Source organism: Acomys minous (assembly GCF_964271855.1).
Source record: "Acomys minous genome assembly, chromosome: 13".
NCBI lineage: Eukaryota > Metazoa > Chordata > Mammalia > Rodentia > Muridae > Acomys > Acomys minous.
In genome coordinates this window covers 108,577,859-108,590,663 of record NC_140495.1, presented here as the reverse complement: position 1 = coordinate 108,590,663, position 12,805 = coordinate 108,577,859, and the positions used below count along the sequence as shown (strand labels likewise).

The 12,805-nt window shown below is 48.1% G+C and overlaps 1 protein-coding gene across 3 annotated transcripts in view; it reads right to left on the bottom strand.

The window, feature by feature from the left end:
* Positions 1 to 6,507, bottom strand: part of FKBP5 (FKBP prolyl isomerase 5) — a 96,275-nt gene extending 89,768 nt beyond the window's left edge. The window contains exon 1 of one of the 3 annotated variants that reach the window (XM_084755215.1): positions 6,308 to 6,507. The gene's annotated coding sequence lies outside the window, so the exon portion shown is untranslated. The remainder of the gene's footprint in view (positions 1 to 6,307) is intronic. The other 2 variants (XM_084755214.1, XM_084755213.1) reach the window with 2 other exon arrangements.
* Between the last annotated feature and the right edge of the window lie 6,298 nt (positions 6,508 to 12,805).

The window sequence follows — 12,805 nt, the reverse complement described above, 5'->3', positions numbered from 1 at the left end:
GAAGAGAGAGTCATCTGTTCTCTTTCACTGTTCTTACTTAATGCTCATTTATGGTCGTGTGTGTGTGTGTGTGTGTGTGTGTGTGTGTGTGTGTGTGTGTGTGTGTGTGTTTCCTGATAAGACCATTTCTCCCTTTCGACACATTTTAAAGCCCCCCCCCCATTTACTACATACCATACAACGCACAGCTTAGTAAGTCTGAACACATGGAAGCAATTGGTAAATTTGGATACAGGGATACATAACATCTTTTGTACTAATCTTGCATTTTTCTGGAACTTAAAAATGAAAGAAAGGCTATAAAGGTGTTTAGTATGCAAGCAGGAGGACTGGAGTTCGAATCCCTCGTACCCATGTAAAAACAGGGCATGTGATGCAGGCCTGTAACACCAGCACTGAGGCGACAGGCCAGCCAGTCTAGTTAAAAATGCAAGCTCCAGGTTCAGGAGAGACCCTGTTTCAAAAATTAAGGTGGATGAGCAATAGAGAAAGAAAATGTTGCTGGGAGTGGTAGCACATGACTTTAATCCTAGCACTCGGGAGGCAGAGGCAGGTGGATCTCTGTGAGTTCGAGGTCAGCCTGGTCTACAAAGTGAGTCCAGACAACCAAGGTTACACAGAGAAACCCTGTCTCGGGGTGGGGGTGGGGGGAGTCTTGTGTCTAGCTTCTCCTGGGGAGTATTTCTGCGTTCCCTCTATTCTGCTGTGGAATCTGCAGTTCACTTCTATTTCAATGGAGCTGCTATGAACATCCTGTACCAGCCTCTCACTGAACATATACCCTGCTCATTTCTGTGCAGCCTGTTTCATTGAAAAGGAAAAAAAGGGAGAGCAAGCTTCACACTTAAAAAAGCTAGAACAAACAGCTAGACACACGAATATACACACAGCAAGTATCTGTGTGCATATTCACATATACACACGTAATACAGACGACTGACAATCTAGTATTTCTATGTAACATAGATACATTTTATATGGTCCCAAAACTATTTTGTAAGGACTTATCTTATGGATACGAGTATTTTGTCTGCACGTGTGTGTGCATACCAGGTCCCCACAGAGGTCATAAAGGGGCACAGATCTTCTGGGACTGAGCTATAGATGGCTGTGAGCCACCACAGTAGAAGCTGGAATCAAACTTGGGTCCTCCATAAGAACAATGAGTATTCTCAACTTGTTTGTTTGTTTGTTTGTTTGTTAAGAACTTCCTGAACGCCAGGTGACCATCTCAGCTTTCCATTTTCATCACACCCAGGAGTACAAGGAGAGAGACAGCGCTTTCCCACTTAAGTTGCTGCTACTCAGCAGTGAAGTAGTACACCGCCACAAATCTCTTCCCCAGTTTCACAACACTGGGAACTCAACACCTACCTCACAATTTTTACACTAAAGACAAAACTGAAAATTTGCTTAAGATTATGAGACTTTTATTGTCTTGCTCTGTCAAAAAGTTACAAATGGAAACAATTTCACCTTTAATATTTAACACAAGTAAAAAATATCCTATGCTTATTCAGAATATAAGTTGATAAAGAGTTGGTCTCTAAGATGTTCTCTCCTGTCCAAAGAGAGGCTTACCACAGCATAAGTCCACAATAAAGGATATTTTGACTCAAATTCTACTGCATAATTCTCAGCTGACAATAGACAAAGGACTTCTTTTCCAGGAACACAAACATTAAGAAACACATACAGCCGGGTGTGGTAGTGCATGACTTTAATCCCAGCATTTGGGAGGCAGAAGCAGTTGGATCACTGTGAGTTTGAGGCCAGCCTGGTCTACAAAGTGAGTCCAAGACAGCCAGGGCTACACAGAAACCCTGTCTCAAAATACCAAAAAAAAAAAAAAAAAGAAAGAAAGAAAAAGAAAAAAAAACCCACACATACAAACCTAATATTTAAAAATAAAGACTTTCACTCCATTACTCAAACTTAAGCCTATTAAAACCAACCCTCCAAATCTTAAATGTTCCTCACATTAATTACTATATTAAGGGTGAAAATGAAGTGCCTTTGACTTCTCTATATAACTTACTTGCCGTGTCAAATCCTGTCATAGTAATTTTTATTACAGTTAGTCAAAGAAAAATAGGATACTACCACCTTCAAGCTTGAAAGATGCTGGAGTAAGAGCCACTAATCTTTTTTCTCCTTTAAAACCTTTCTGACTTTATAAAAGATCAATTTGAAATTTGCAATCCTGCTTTGACACTCAGATGAACATTTTCAGGGGACACATTTAACAATAGCCGAGATAGAAACAGAATGCTACAGATGTTTCTAGAAATTTGCCACCAGCCACCAAAGGAGGTTTGCAACTAGAAAAGGGAAAATCCAACTTGTTACAGTTTTTGATCTTTCTGCATCTTTTAGTCTTCTTTGCAAAGACTGAGCAACTTCAAAACTATACAACTTAAATGTACCACATGTAGGCGGGCATGGTGGCGCACACCTTTAATCCCAGCACTCAGGAGGCAGAGGTAGGTGGCTCGTTGTGAGTTCAAGGCCAGCCTGATCTATAAAGGGAGTCCAGGACAACCCAGGCTACAGAGGAAAAAACAAAAAACAAAACAAAACAAAACAAAAGTATCACATATTTAAATATGAAGAACCATTCTGAGCCTGTGGATTGTCCCTTTCACAGCTGTGTGACTGGTTACTTTAAAAACCCATTATTTCACTCTGAAAATATATCATTTCCATTTCATTCTGTAATAATTGTGTCTAGAGGGAAAAAAGGAATCATGATGAAGCCTTCTGCTTTATCTAAAAAGCCCAGCAACTCCAAGCATCAACAGCCTCCAGCTTTCACTACAGTTTGCCAGGTTGTTCTAGAGAATTAAATAAAACTTGCTCATACTTTTTAAATGTTCTCCTTCCAGACCAAGGGTAAAAAACCAGGCACACCAAATGTGTAGGCCCTACACTCCCTCTGGTGGTCCTTCACGCTCATTAATCAAATGTTTCCTGAAAGACTAGCAGTAAATACTAATTCAATCGTACAATGTAAGGCAAGTCTCTTGGGTGGCTTTTTGTTGCTGATAGTGTTTTGCAGCAGGGTCCTACTATGATCCTACTATGTATGGCCTGGAACTAAGTATGTAGATCCGGCTGTCAGCACCAGGCCGCCTGGTGTTGAAATTACACCACCACAATACAAGTCAGTTCTCTTAACAAACTTTTTATAAAGTACAAATTGTTTTGAATAGTGGAATTTTAGTGTTCTAAATATTACTATAATATCCTTAATAATCTGTTTGGTACAATTGCTAGAAACTTGTTAATACATATGTTCTTTAATAAGTTATTTTAGCCTGTCTCCCTTACAAAACTGGCTTTTATACAAAGTAAACGTCTTATTTTCTTATTTGCAAGTTAACTCACATGTAAGTAGTTCTTGTTTTAAAGCAACAGTTACAGGACTTGAGCCGGGCGTGGTAGCACACACCTGTAATCTCAGCACTCAGGAGGCAGAGGCAGGTGGACTACCATGAGTTCGAGGCCAGCCTGGTCTACAAAGTGAGTCCAGGACAGCCAAGGCTACACAGAGAGACCCTGTCTCGAAAAACAAAACAAAACAAACAAACAAAAAATAGTTCCAGGACTTCCATATCATCATCTACCCAGTCTTCAATGCATACAAACATGTGAGGCCACACTTACGTCCCGTAGTGCTACAGTGCAATTAAATCATCTAGGGTGATGAAAGCCGGGGGCATGCAAAGCCCCCTTGTAGTCAGCCCTTCAGCGAGCCTGCAAGGCTATCAGAAAGTCACACACACACAGCACAGGGGGCTCCTGCTCTGAACCAGAGCACTCTCAGATTTTAGGAACTAACAACACAGAAAGCACATTCTTTTACAATCCAAGAATAAAGAAAGATTCAAAATTAACTGGCTCACCTAATCCCAAAGTCTAGGCTTTCCATGTTGAAGTAATTTAAATTGTCTTTAAAAAGAAATCCTGGCCGGGCGTGGTGGCGCACGCCTTTAATCCCGAGCAGAGGCTGAGGCAGGCGGACCACTGTGAGTTCAAGGCCAGCCTAGTCTATAAAGTGAGTCTAGGACAGCCAAGACTACACAGAGAGACCCTGTCTCAAAAAACAAAAACAAAGCAAAAAAAGAAATAAATCCTGGCTGATGAGACTGCTCAGCAGGGAAAGGCACTTGCCAATAAACTGGACAACCTGACTTTGAAGTCCAGGACCCACACAGTACAAGGAGAAAACCAACTCCAGGGCTGTCATCTGACAGCCACACCTGTGCCAGCTGGTCTCACAAACACAGACAATCAATCAATCAACCAATCAATCAATCAATCCACCCAAATGTCACATAACTGAAAAGCAAATATTGATAACATACTTTTGCTAAATATTGGAATGACAAAAAACCTCACTACTGTATAAACTTGCTGTTTTAAAACAATTTGCAAAAAATATCCCTAGATTAATTTAAAACAATCTCAAGTGGCCCAGAAGTGGTAGCCCACGCCTTTAATCCCAGCACTTGGAAAGTAGAGGCAAGTGGATCTGAGGCCAGCCTGGTCGACACAGTAAGCTCCAGGACAGCCAGGGCTACACAGAGAAACCCTGTCTCAAAAAAATAAAACAAAATAAAAAAATAATGATCTCAAGTGGTCCCAACTAATAACTAACTCTGATTAGCTAGATGAATAAAATGGCTGTTTTAATTATTTAGCATAATTAAATAAAAATTAACTGTGCTCTCAAGTTCAACGTCTCTGAAGTATAGATTATACCCAATGTGGTTACCGCAAGACACATTAGAAAAGGGAAGAAATTAAACCAAGTGTTTCTAATAAACAATGAGTGTTATTAACCTTTGCATTTAAAAATAGTTAAAATGTAGCATTTCTGTAGAATCCCCAAAGTGAAAGCTGTTAGAAGGTGCTTAGGCAAATGCGAGACAGCTGGGAGAGAAACAGAAAAAAACAGTTAAGTGAAAGTATGACAGACTAAGAATTTCCCACCAGAAGTTTTTTCCAAGTCATTTCAAGTCATTTCTTGAACTGATTCAGACACCAAGAGGAGGAGCTACTACAATTTTATAATAATAAAATAATAATGACGATAATAATAAATAACACTAACAGCAAGAAGCAGGCGGGGGGAACAAAATTCTTAACCCAAATATACCTTAACTTTTCCCTTGTCCTAAGAAAATGGAAAGACGATGAAACTCAACAGTCTCTCCAGGCCCTAGAGAAGGCAAAGAATGTGCCCGTTCAATGCTCAGCCTCAGTCTGCTGGAAAACTCACTCTAGGGGGAAAAAAAAATCCCCAAACCACCAGTTCCCAACTGCCCCATGCAGGATTTACTGAATGGCGGCCAAGCGCTGTACACACTGTCCCGAGGCCTGCACGCTCTGCTTACGATCTGTACCTCCCAAAGCTTTCACCACCACTGCAGAAAACAATTACTGGGGGGAAAAAAATGAGGCGCAGGCGCCCTATCGGTCTCGTCCACGGGCGAAGGCGATTAAAATGACCAGAAGAATGCATCCCTCGCACACAAAAAGCTGGGTTTGGAGTCATGGACTAAGACCGGGACAAGGAGTTGTGATGTTGCGGGGGAGGGGGGGGGCGCCTCGTAAAACAACTTCTATTTATTGGTGCGTGCGTGCGTGTGTGTGTGTGTAAGTGTGTATGTGTGTACACGTATGTACACGTGGAGGTCATAGGAGAACTCCGGGGAGTCGGCTCGCCTTCTCCCACGTCTGTTCCCGGAATCGAACTCAGGTCGTCAGCCTGGACAAGCGCCTGTCCCCGCTCAGCCACCTCTGAGGCCCCTAAAGCAACTTTTAATTAGCGTTTCCTCCTCCGTGGCCTCCGAGCCCCGCCGGTCACCTGCCCGCCCGGTGCGAGCCTGTCCAGGAGCTGCAGGTGAGGGCGGTGCCCGGCCGGCACGCCCATCGCGCGGCCCCGCGGACACTCCGTTATCCGCGGGCTCGCGGGGCTCCGGAAGGGCAAGTTTCCTCCGCGTCCGGCGGGCGGCGTGGCGCGGGGCGACACGGGGCTCCTCGGACCTGTGGGCTGCGCGGGAAACAAAAGCCGCGCGCGGGCGGGCGGACGAGCCGGCGCCGCGCTGAAGGGGACGCGGAGGGGTGCGCCGGCCGCTCCGCCTCCCACGCGGGGCCCGGGGCCTCCGGCACGTCCCGTCCACGCCACCCCCCCGGGGAAGCCGCGTGAAGGGGCGCGGCGGGAGCGGGACCGCGAGCGCGGGGCTGACTCCCGGGTCCTCCGCGCGCGCGCGTCCCATCCCGGCGGCCATGGCGCCCGTACCTGTCGTCGCCGCCGCCACCGCTGCTGCCGCCGTCGCCGCCGCCGCCGCCGCGTCTCTGGCTCCTCGTCCCTCCGCCGCGCGCGCCGCTCAGCCTCTCAGCCCGCCCTGCAGGCCGCCGTTCCGCACGCTCGGTCGCTCAGCCGCGCGCCGGACACCGCCGCCGGAGACTGGCAGCGCCCGCAAGCCGGCTAGTGCGCCGGGGCAGCGCCCGGCGTCGTCCCGCCCCCACCGGCCGCAGGACCCGCCTCCCATAGGGCCGCGGGGCTGCCAATCCGCCCCCAAAAGGCGCGCGGGCTGTCGCTCCGAATGTCCCGATTGGTGGCCGCGCAGGGGCTATGCAAATAAGGCCCCGCCCCGTTCGTTTGCAGCTCCGCCTCCCCGCCGCAGCCCACGTGTCTGGCCCTTGCCCTTTGTGGGGGCCGGAGAGGAGGGATGGAGGAAACTGACTGACACCTCTTCGCGTCGTCCCTTGCCTCCAGACTGCCCACACCCAGACAAGCCTCTCCGCAGCCGCCTTTCACCGCTGGAGGGGTCAGGCCACGCCGACCCCAGGAAACAACCTCAAGAACTCGAAGATGCTCCTTAGAGACTGGGAAAACCCATTGTAGTGCCTCTCTCTGGACACCCAGTGGGCGTGAAGAGCACGCTTCCCCGTGGGGGGGGGGGCGGGTCTCTGTCTCTCCACCACCAGGTGATGAGGACAGAAAGGAACCCAGAGGGTGGACTACTGAGCTAATCCAGGTTCAAGACGACACCCCTTCTCCCAACCACATGGCCGGCCACCTCTGGGTGACTCCCATAGGCACTCAGGAGCCCCACATGGGGACCTCAGCTCTAACTGTTCGATTTTTTTTTTTTTCTTTTAAAAGATTTTTAGAAGAATTCGCCTGCATGTATGTCTGTACACCGCATGAGTGAGGTACCCAACAGAGGCCAGAAGAGGGCGTCGGATCCCCTGGGACTGGGGTTGTAAACTGCCCTTTGGGTGCTGAAGAACCCAGATCCTCTGGCAGAGCAGCCAGAGAGAGCACTTGTAACAGCTAGGGGATCTCGACAGACAGACAGACAGACAGACAGACAGACAGACAGACACACACACACACACACACACACTCTCTCTCTCTCTCTCTCTCTCTCTCTCTCTCTCTCTCTCTCTCTCTCTCTCTCTCTCTCTCTCTCTCCTAAAAGTCCTAATTACATACGGTATATCTTATAGCCATATGAAAATCCTTGTTTGCTGGTTCCGTATCTGCTTTCATTTTACTTTTGTTTCTTTTGGATTGTCACACTTTAGAATTTATGAAGGTAAATGTCACCAGACTTATAGAGATATAGATATTGGTGTGTGTGTGTGTGTGTGTGTGTGTGTGTGTGTGTGTGTGTCACCATGCTGGGTGACAATACAGTCATCCCTCCCCTATCCTCAAAGACCTCTGCAGAAAAGACGAAGAAACTAACATTAGAACCTCCTCTTGGGCAGGGGTCCTATCTCAGTCGCTTGTGTTTTCTCAGCGACTGGAAACCTCCCCTTAGCCAGCCTCCAGGAAGGGGCCACAGGCAGGTTACATGAACTCAACACCGTTGAGGATGGCAGCTGTTCTGCTCACTAAAGCCAGTTGGTTAAGCATCTGTGTTGTTTACTGAGAGACAGAAGTGTGCCTGTGTGGAGGAGGGTACGTGGAGGTGAGAAGGCACCGGACCAGCCCTCAAGGGCTCCAAGCCAGCAGCTGGGGACAGTCACCCTTCAGGATGTTCCAGGGACTGTGTTACAGCTACACAGAAGATGGAAGGGCTCTCTCAGAAAAGAAAATCAGTGTCCCCCAGTGAGAGGCAGGGGAGAGGGGACATTGAAGAGGACACATAGAACCCATTCTTCGAAGACAGAAGAAAGCTTTTGCCAGAGCAAAGGCTGTGGATAAGGGACGGGACTTGGCACAAGATGGTTAGGGGTAGCACTGGGCTAACAACGCATGCAGACCTGGGACAGCTTGGGAACTGATCGCACAGCTGTGGGCAGTGTGGGTCGGTCTGCAGGGCTGTATGGACTTCTCGAATGTTCTGAGACTCTTCCAGGAAGAAAAGGCTGCCAGGCTGTGTTGTAACACACCACAGCAAACAACAACAAGGGCTGTAGATATGGCTGCAGGCTTTCTTCCCTTCCTCCTTCCTCCTCCTTCCTCCTTCCTCCTCCTTCTTCCTTCTTCCTCTTCCTCCTCTTCCTCCTCCTCCTCTTCCTCCTTCCTCTTCCTCCTCTTCCTCCTTCTTCTTCCTCCTTCCTCTTTCTTCCTTCTTCCTCCTTCTTCCTACTCTTCCTCCTTCTTCCTTCCTTTCTTCTTCCTCCTTCCTCCTCTTCCTTCCTCCTCCTCCTCCTCCTTTTTCTTCAAGGGCCAGAGTCTGTAGGGAACAATCAGTTCTACGCTTCTGATGCCATCCTAGCTACTCCCACTCACTCCACCAGAAAAAAATACTCCGGCCACCAAGCTCACCCTCCCTGGCGTTTCTCCTAGGCACTGCTGCTCTCAGAAGACACCTGGATTCGGGAAGAGAAGCCCCCCCCCCCCCCAAGGCATGGAGCCGTTCTATGCTGGCCCTGTCACCGAGGCTGGGTTTATGGGGGTGTCGCTTTTTCAGTGCTGCTTTGGTCATCTTGACACAGTAACTTTTCAGCAAGGGGCCCTGTATGTTCTTTTTGTACCGATTTCTGCAAATTACACAGCCAGGGCTGTCGTCCTTTGGGGCCTGTTTGCCTGTGATAGAGTTCAAACCAAGTCTCAGTTGTAAAGCACTTGGTGTCCACAGAGTTTGTTCCCACAGCTTGGGTAACTCGATGCTCACAACTGTAATATAACATCGATTTCTCTCCTCTCTCTCTCTCTCTCTCTCTCTCTCTCTTTTTCTCTCTCTCTCTCTCTCATTCACTGAGAGAGCTGCAGATTAGGGCCAGTGAAATGGCTCAGCAGGTAAAGGGTCTGTGGGCAAACCTGGAGACCAGAATTTCAGAATTTGATCCCTGGATTTCACATAATAGAAGAAGAGAGAGAGAGAACACTTGTAAGGTGGCCTCTGACCTCCACGAACTCATCATGTGACACCCCCATCAACACACACACACACACACACACACACACACACACACACACACACACACACGTGCACGCATACACGCACAGAAATAAATGGAAAAAGAAGCGGGAGAGACTGCAGATTGGAACCCTCTCCATATGGCCTGGCTAGGAAATGGGCAGAGGTTGCATGCAAACTCAGCCCGCCCAAGCTCTCGATCCCCTGACCCCAGAGCCCCGTCTTGATTTGACAAGCTTTTCCTAAGGCAGCTGTGCACATGGAGGCGGCAGTGGGTGAGGAGTCAGAACACGCAGTAGAGTGGGTCCCTCTCTGCCACTGCGTGGCTACCCGTTTGGACGGTTTGTCAGGTCTCAGTCCTGGGATCTGTGAATGAGTGCTGTCGCTCTTTGCTTCTGGGACTCCAGTCAAAACACAGGGTTCATCTCTCTGTTTTCCATCTTTACTCTTCTCTTTCCAGTTTCCAGTTTTGTGGGACTTTTTATTTTTTTGGCAGGGGTCGGGTGGTCAGGGTCTCACTAGTTAGGACAGGCTAGACTAGAACGCATGGTCCTTTTTTTTGTTTGTTTATGGGTTGTTTTGTTTTGTTTTGATACAGGGTTTATCTGTGTAGCTTTGGCTGTCCTAGACTCGCTGTGTAGACCAGGCTGGCCTCGAACTCACAGAGATACACCTGCCTCTGCCTCCCGAGTGCTGGGATTAAAGGCATTAGACACCATGCCCAGGATAGTTTTTTTTTTTTTAACTTTTTTAAGATTTATATATTTTAGTATATAGATAAATGTAAATATATATATTCATATATATGAGTGTTTTGCTTGTATATATGCCTGTGTACAACATGCATACCTGGTACCCACAAAAGGTACAAAAGGTCAGAACTGAAATTATATGCAGTCATGGACCATGATGTGGACGCTGGGAATCAAACCTAGGTCTCCTGTAAACCCTGAGCTAGCTCTCCAGCCCCAAGATTTATTTTACTTTATTTTTTAATAACGTATTTAGTTTATGTGCAGTGGTGTTTTGCTTAAATGTATGTCTGAGTGAAAGTGTCAGATGCCCTGGAAATTACAGACAGTCCTGGAACTGGAGTTACAGACAGCTGGGAGCCGCCGTGTGGGCGCTGGGAATTGAACCCAGGTCCTCCGGAAGAGCAGCCAGGGCTCCCAACCCCTGAGCCATTTCTCCAGCCCCCTATTTTAAAGAATGTTTAATTATCTTATTTGTATGTAAGTGTCGCGGGGGCACATGAGTACAGGTGCCCGTGGAGCCCACTGAGTTCTCTGGGGCTGGAGTTACAGGCTATATAGTGGATGAAGGTGCAGGGAACTAAATTCACATCCGCTGGGTGACCAGTGCCTGCTATCAACTGCTCAGGCACCTCTCCAGCCCCTGATCCTCTTTATAGTTTTTTATTCATGTTTACATGTGTGTGTGTGCATATGTGAGTGTGTAAGAGTGCGTTTGTGAGTGCATGTGTGTGCCTGTGAGTGTGCATGTGGGTGAGTGCATGTGTGCCTGCATGTGAGTGTATAAGAGTGTGTGTGAGTATGTGTGAGTGTGCATGTGCACGCGCGTGTGTGCCATGGCATGCTCGTGGCAGTCAGAGCCAGCTTTAGGGACTTGTTCTCTCCTTCTGCGGTGTGCATCCTGGGAATCGAGCTCTGCTAGTCAGGCTTGACAGCCTCTTACTTGCTGAGCCGCCCCTCCAGCCTTGGGGAGAGTTTTTTATTATTGATCCCTTTCATTAAGTGACTCCGCTTTTGGGGCCTCAGTTCAAGAGTAGAAGTGATTTTCATTATATATTGCTTCCTAGCAAACTAACCAAAAATTAAAAAAACAAAACAAAACATAGCCCAGCGTGGTGGTGCACGCTTTTAATCCCAGCACTCCGGAGGCAGAGGCAGGTGGATCGCTGTGAGTTCGAGGCCAACCTGGTCTACAAAGCGAGTCCAGGGCAGTCAAGGCTACACAGAGAGACCCTGTCTCGAAAAACCAGGAAAAAGAGAGAGAGAGAGAGAGAGAGAGAGAAGACAAAACAAAAACTCTGGTGGACTTTTTCTTAAAGGACCAAATAGAAATGTTTTAAGCTTAAAAGCCATATTTTGTCACCCTGACTCAATTGTTATTACAGCCATTGCTGTATATAAATAAATCAGATGGCTGTGTTTAAATAAAACTTTATTTATAAAAACAGGCCCTGCCCTACACCCAAAGGCATCTATGGAAACCCATAGCTAACATCACAGTAATGGAAGACTGGGTGCCTGCCCAGTGAACAAGCATAGGAAAAGGATGACCATTCTGGTCACATTTATTTGTCTGTCTGTCTGTCTGTCTGTCTGTCTGTCTGTCTGTCTATTGAGGCAGGTGTTCATGTGGTCCAGGCTGGCCTCAAACTTGCTGTATAGCTTAAGATGGACCTTGAATCCTGACACCCTTGCTTCCATCTCCCGAGTGCACACACATCACCGTGCCCAGTTAGCCATTGTCTGTTTAATAGGACTAAATGTTTTAGTCAAGACAGTTAAGCAGAAACACATAAAGGGATATAGACTGAAAAGTAGAGGAAAAAGTAAACTCGGGCTGGTGTCTCACCCTGCAAGCTTTGGGACCGACCTGACTAGGGTAAAGAGAAATAAATAAACAATAGGCAACGCGTTCGGAAAAGCTGGCATCAGATGGGCTAGGCGTGCCGATGATGGCAATGCGGCAGCCACCCGAAGCCTCAAGTTTATTACAGCCGAACGAAAATGTGGGCTTAGTATGTGCAGCTGGTTTGCTATATACTGCTGAACAAGGAGGTGTGCCAGCTGATCTTGGTGGGGCTCTCTGTAGGGGAAGAGAAGGCTGTGGCTGACACTTTCTAAGCATGAAAGTCAACGTCTGGACTTTAACCTGGGGAAAGCTTTCCCATTCCCACAGGTCTGAGGCACTGTCCTTTGGGTGGATGTGCCCATGCAATGAAAACACGTCATCCAATCCCCGCACACCGCGGTGCTGCGGGACGACCTCATCCACTCCCCGCAGACTCTGGCCCTGCAGAAGGACCTCATCCACTCCCCACAGACCCTGGCCCTGTGGGAGGACCTCATCCACTCCCCACAGACCCTGGCCCTGTGGGAGGACCTCATCCACTCCCCACAGACCCTGGCCCTGTGGGAGGACCTCATCCACTCCCCACAGACCCTGGCCCTGTGGGAGGACCTCATCCACTCCCCACAGACCCTGGCCCTGCGGGAGGACCTCATCCACTCTCCGAGCAGGCCGCGGCGCTGTGGGCATTCAGCAGAATACCTGTCTACAATGCACAGAGCCTCGAGTTTGACCCACACAGCACTAAATAAATCCGATGTGGTAGCATCCTTCTGTAATCCCAGCACTTGAGGAGTGGAGGCAGAGGGATCAGAAGT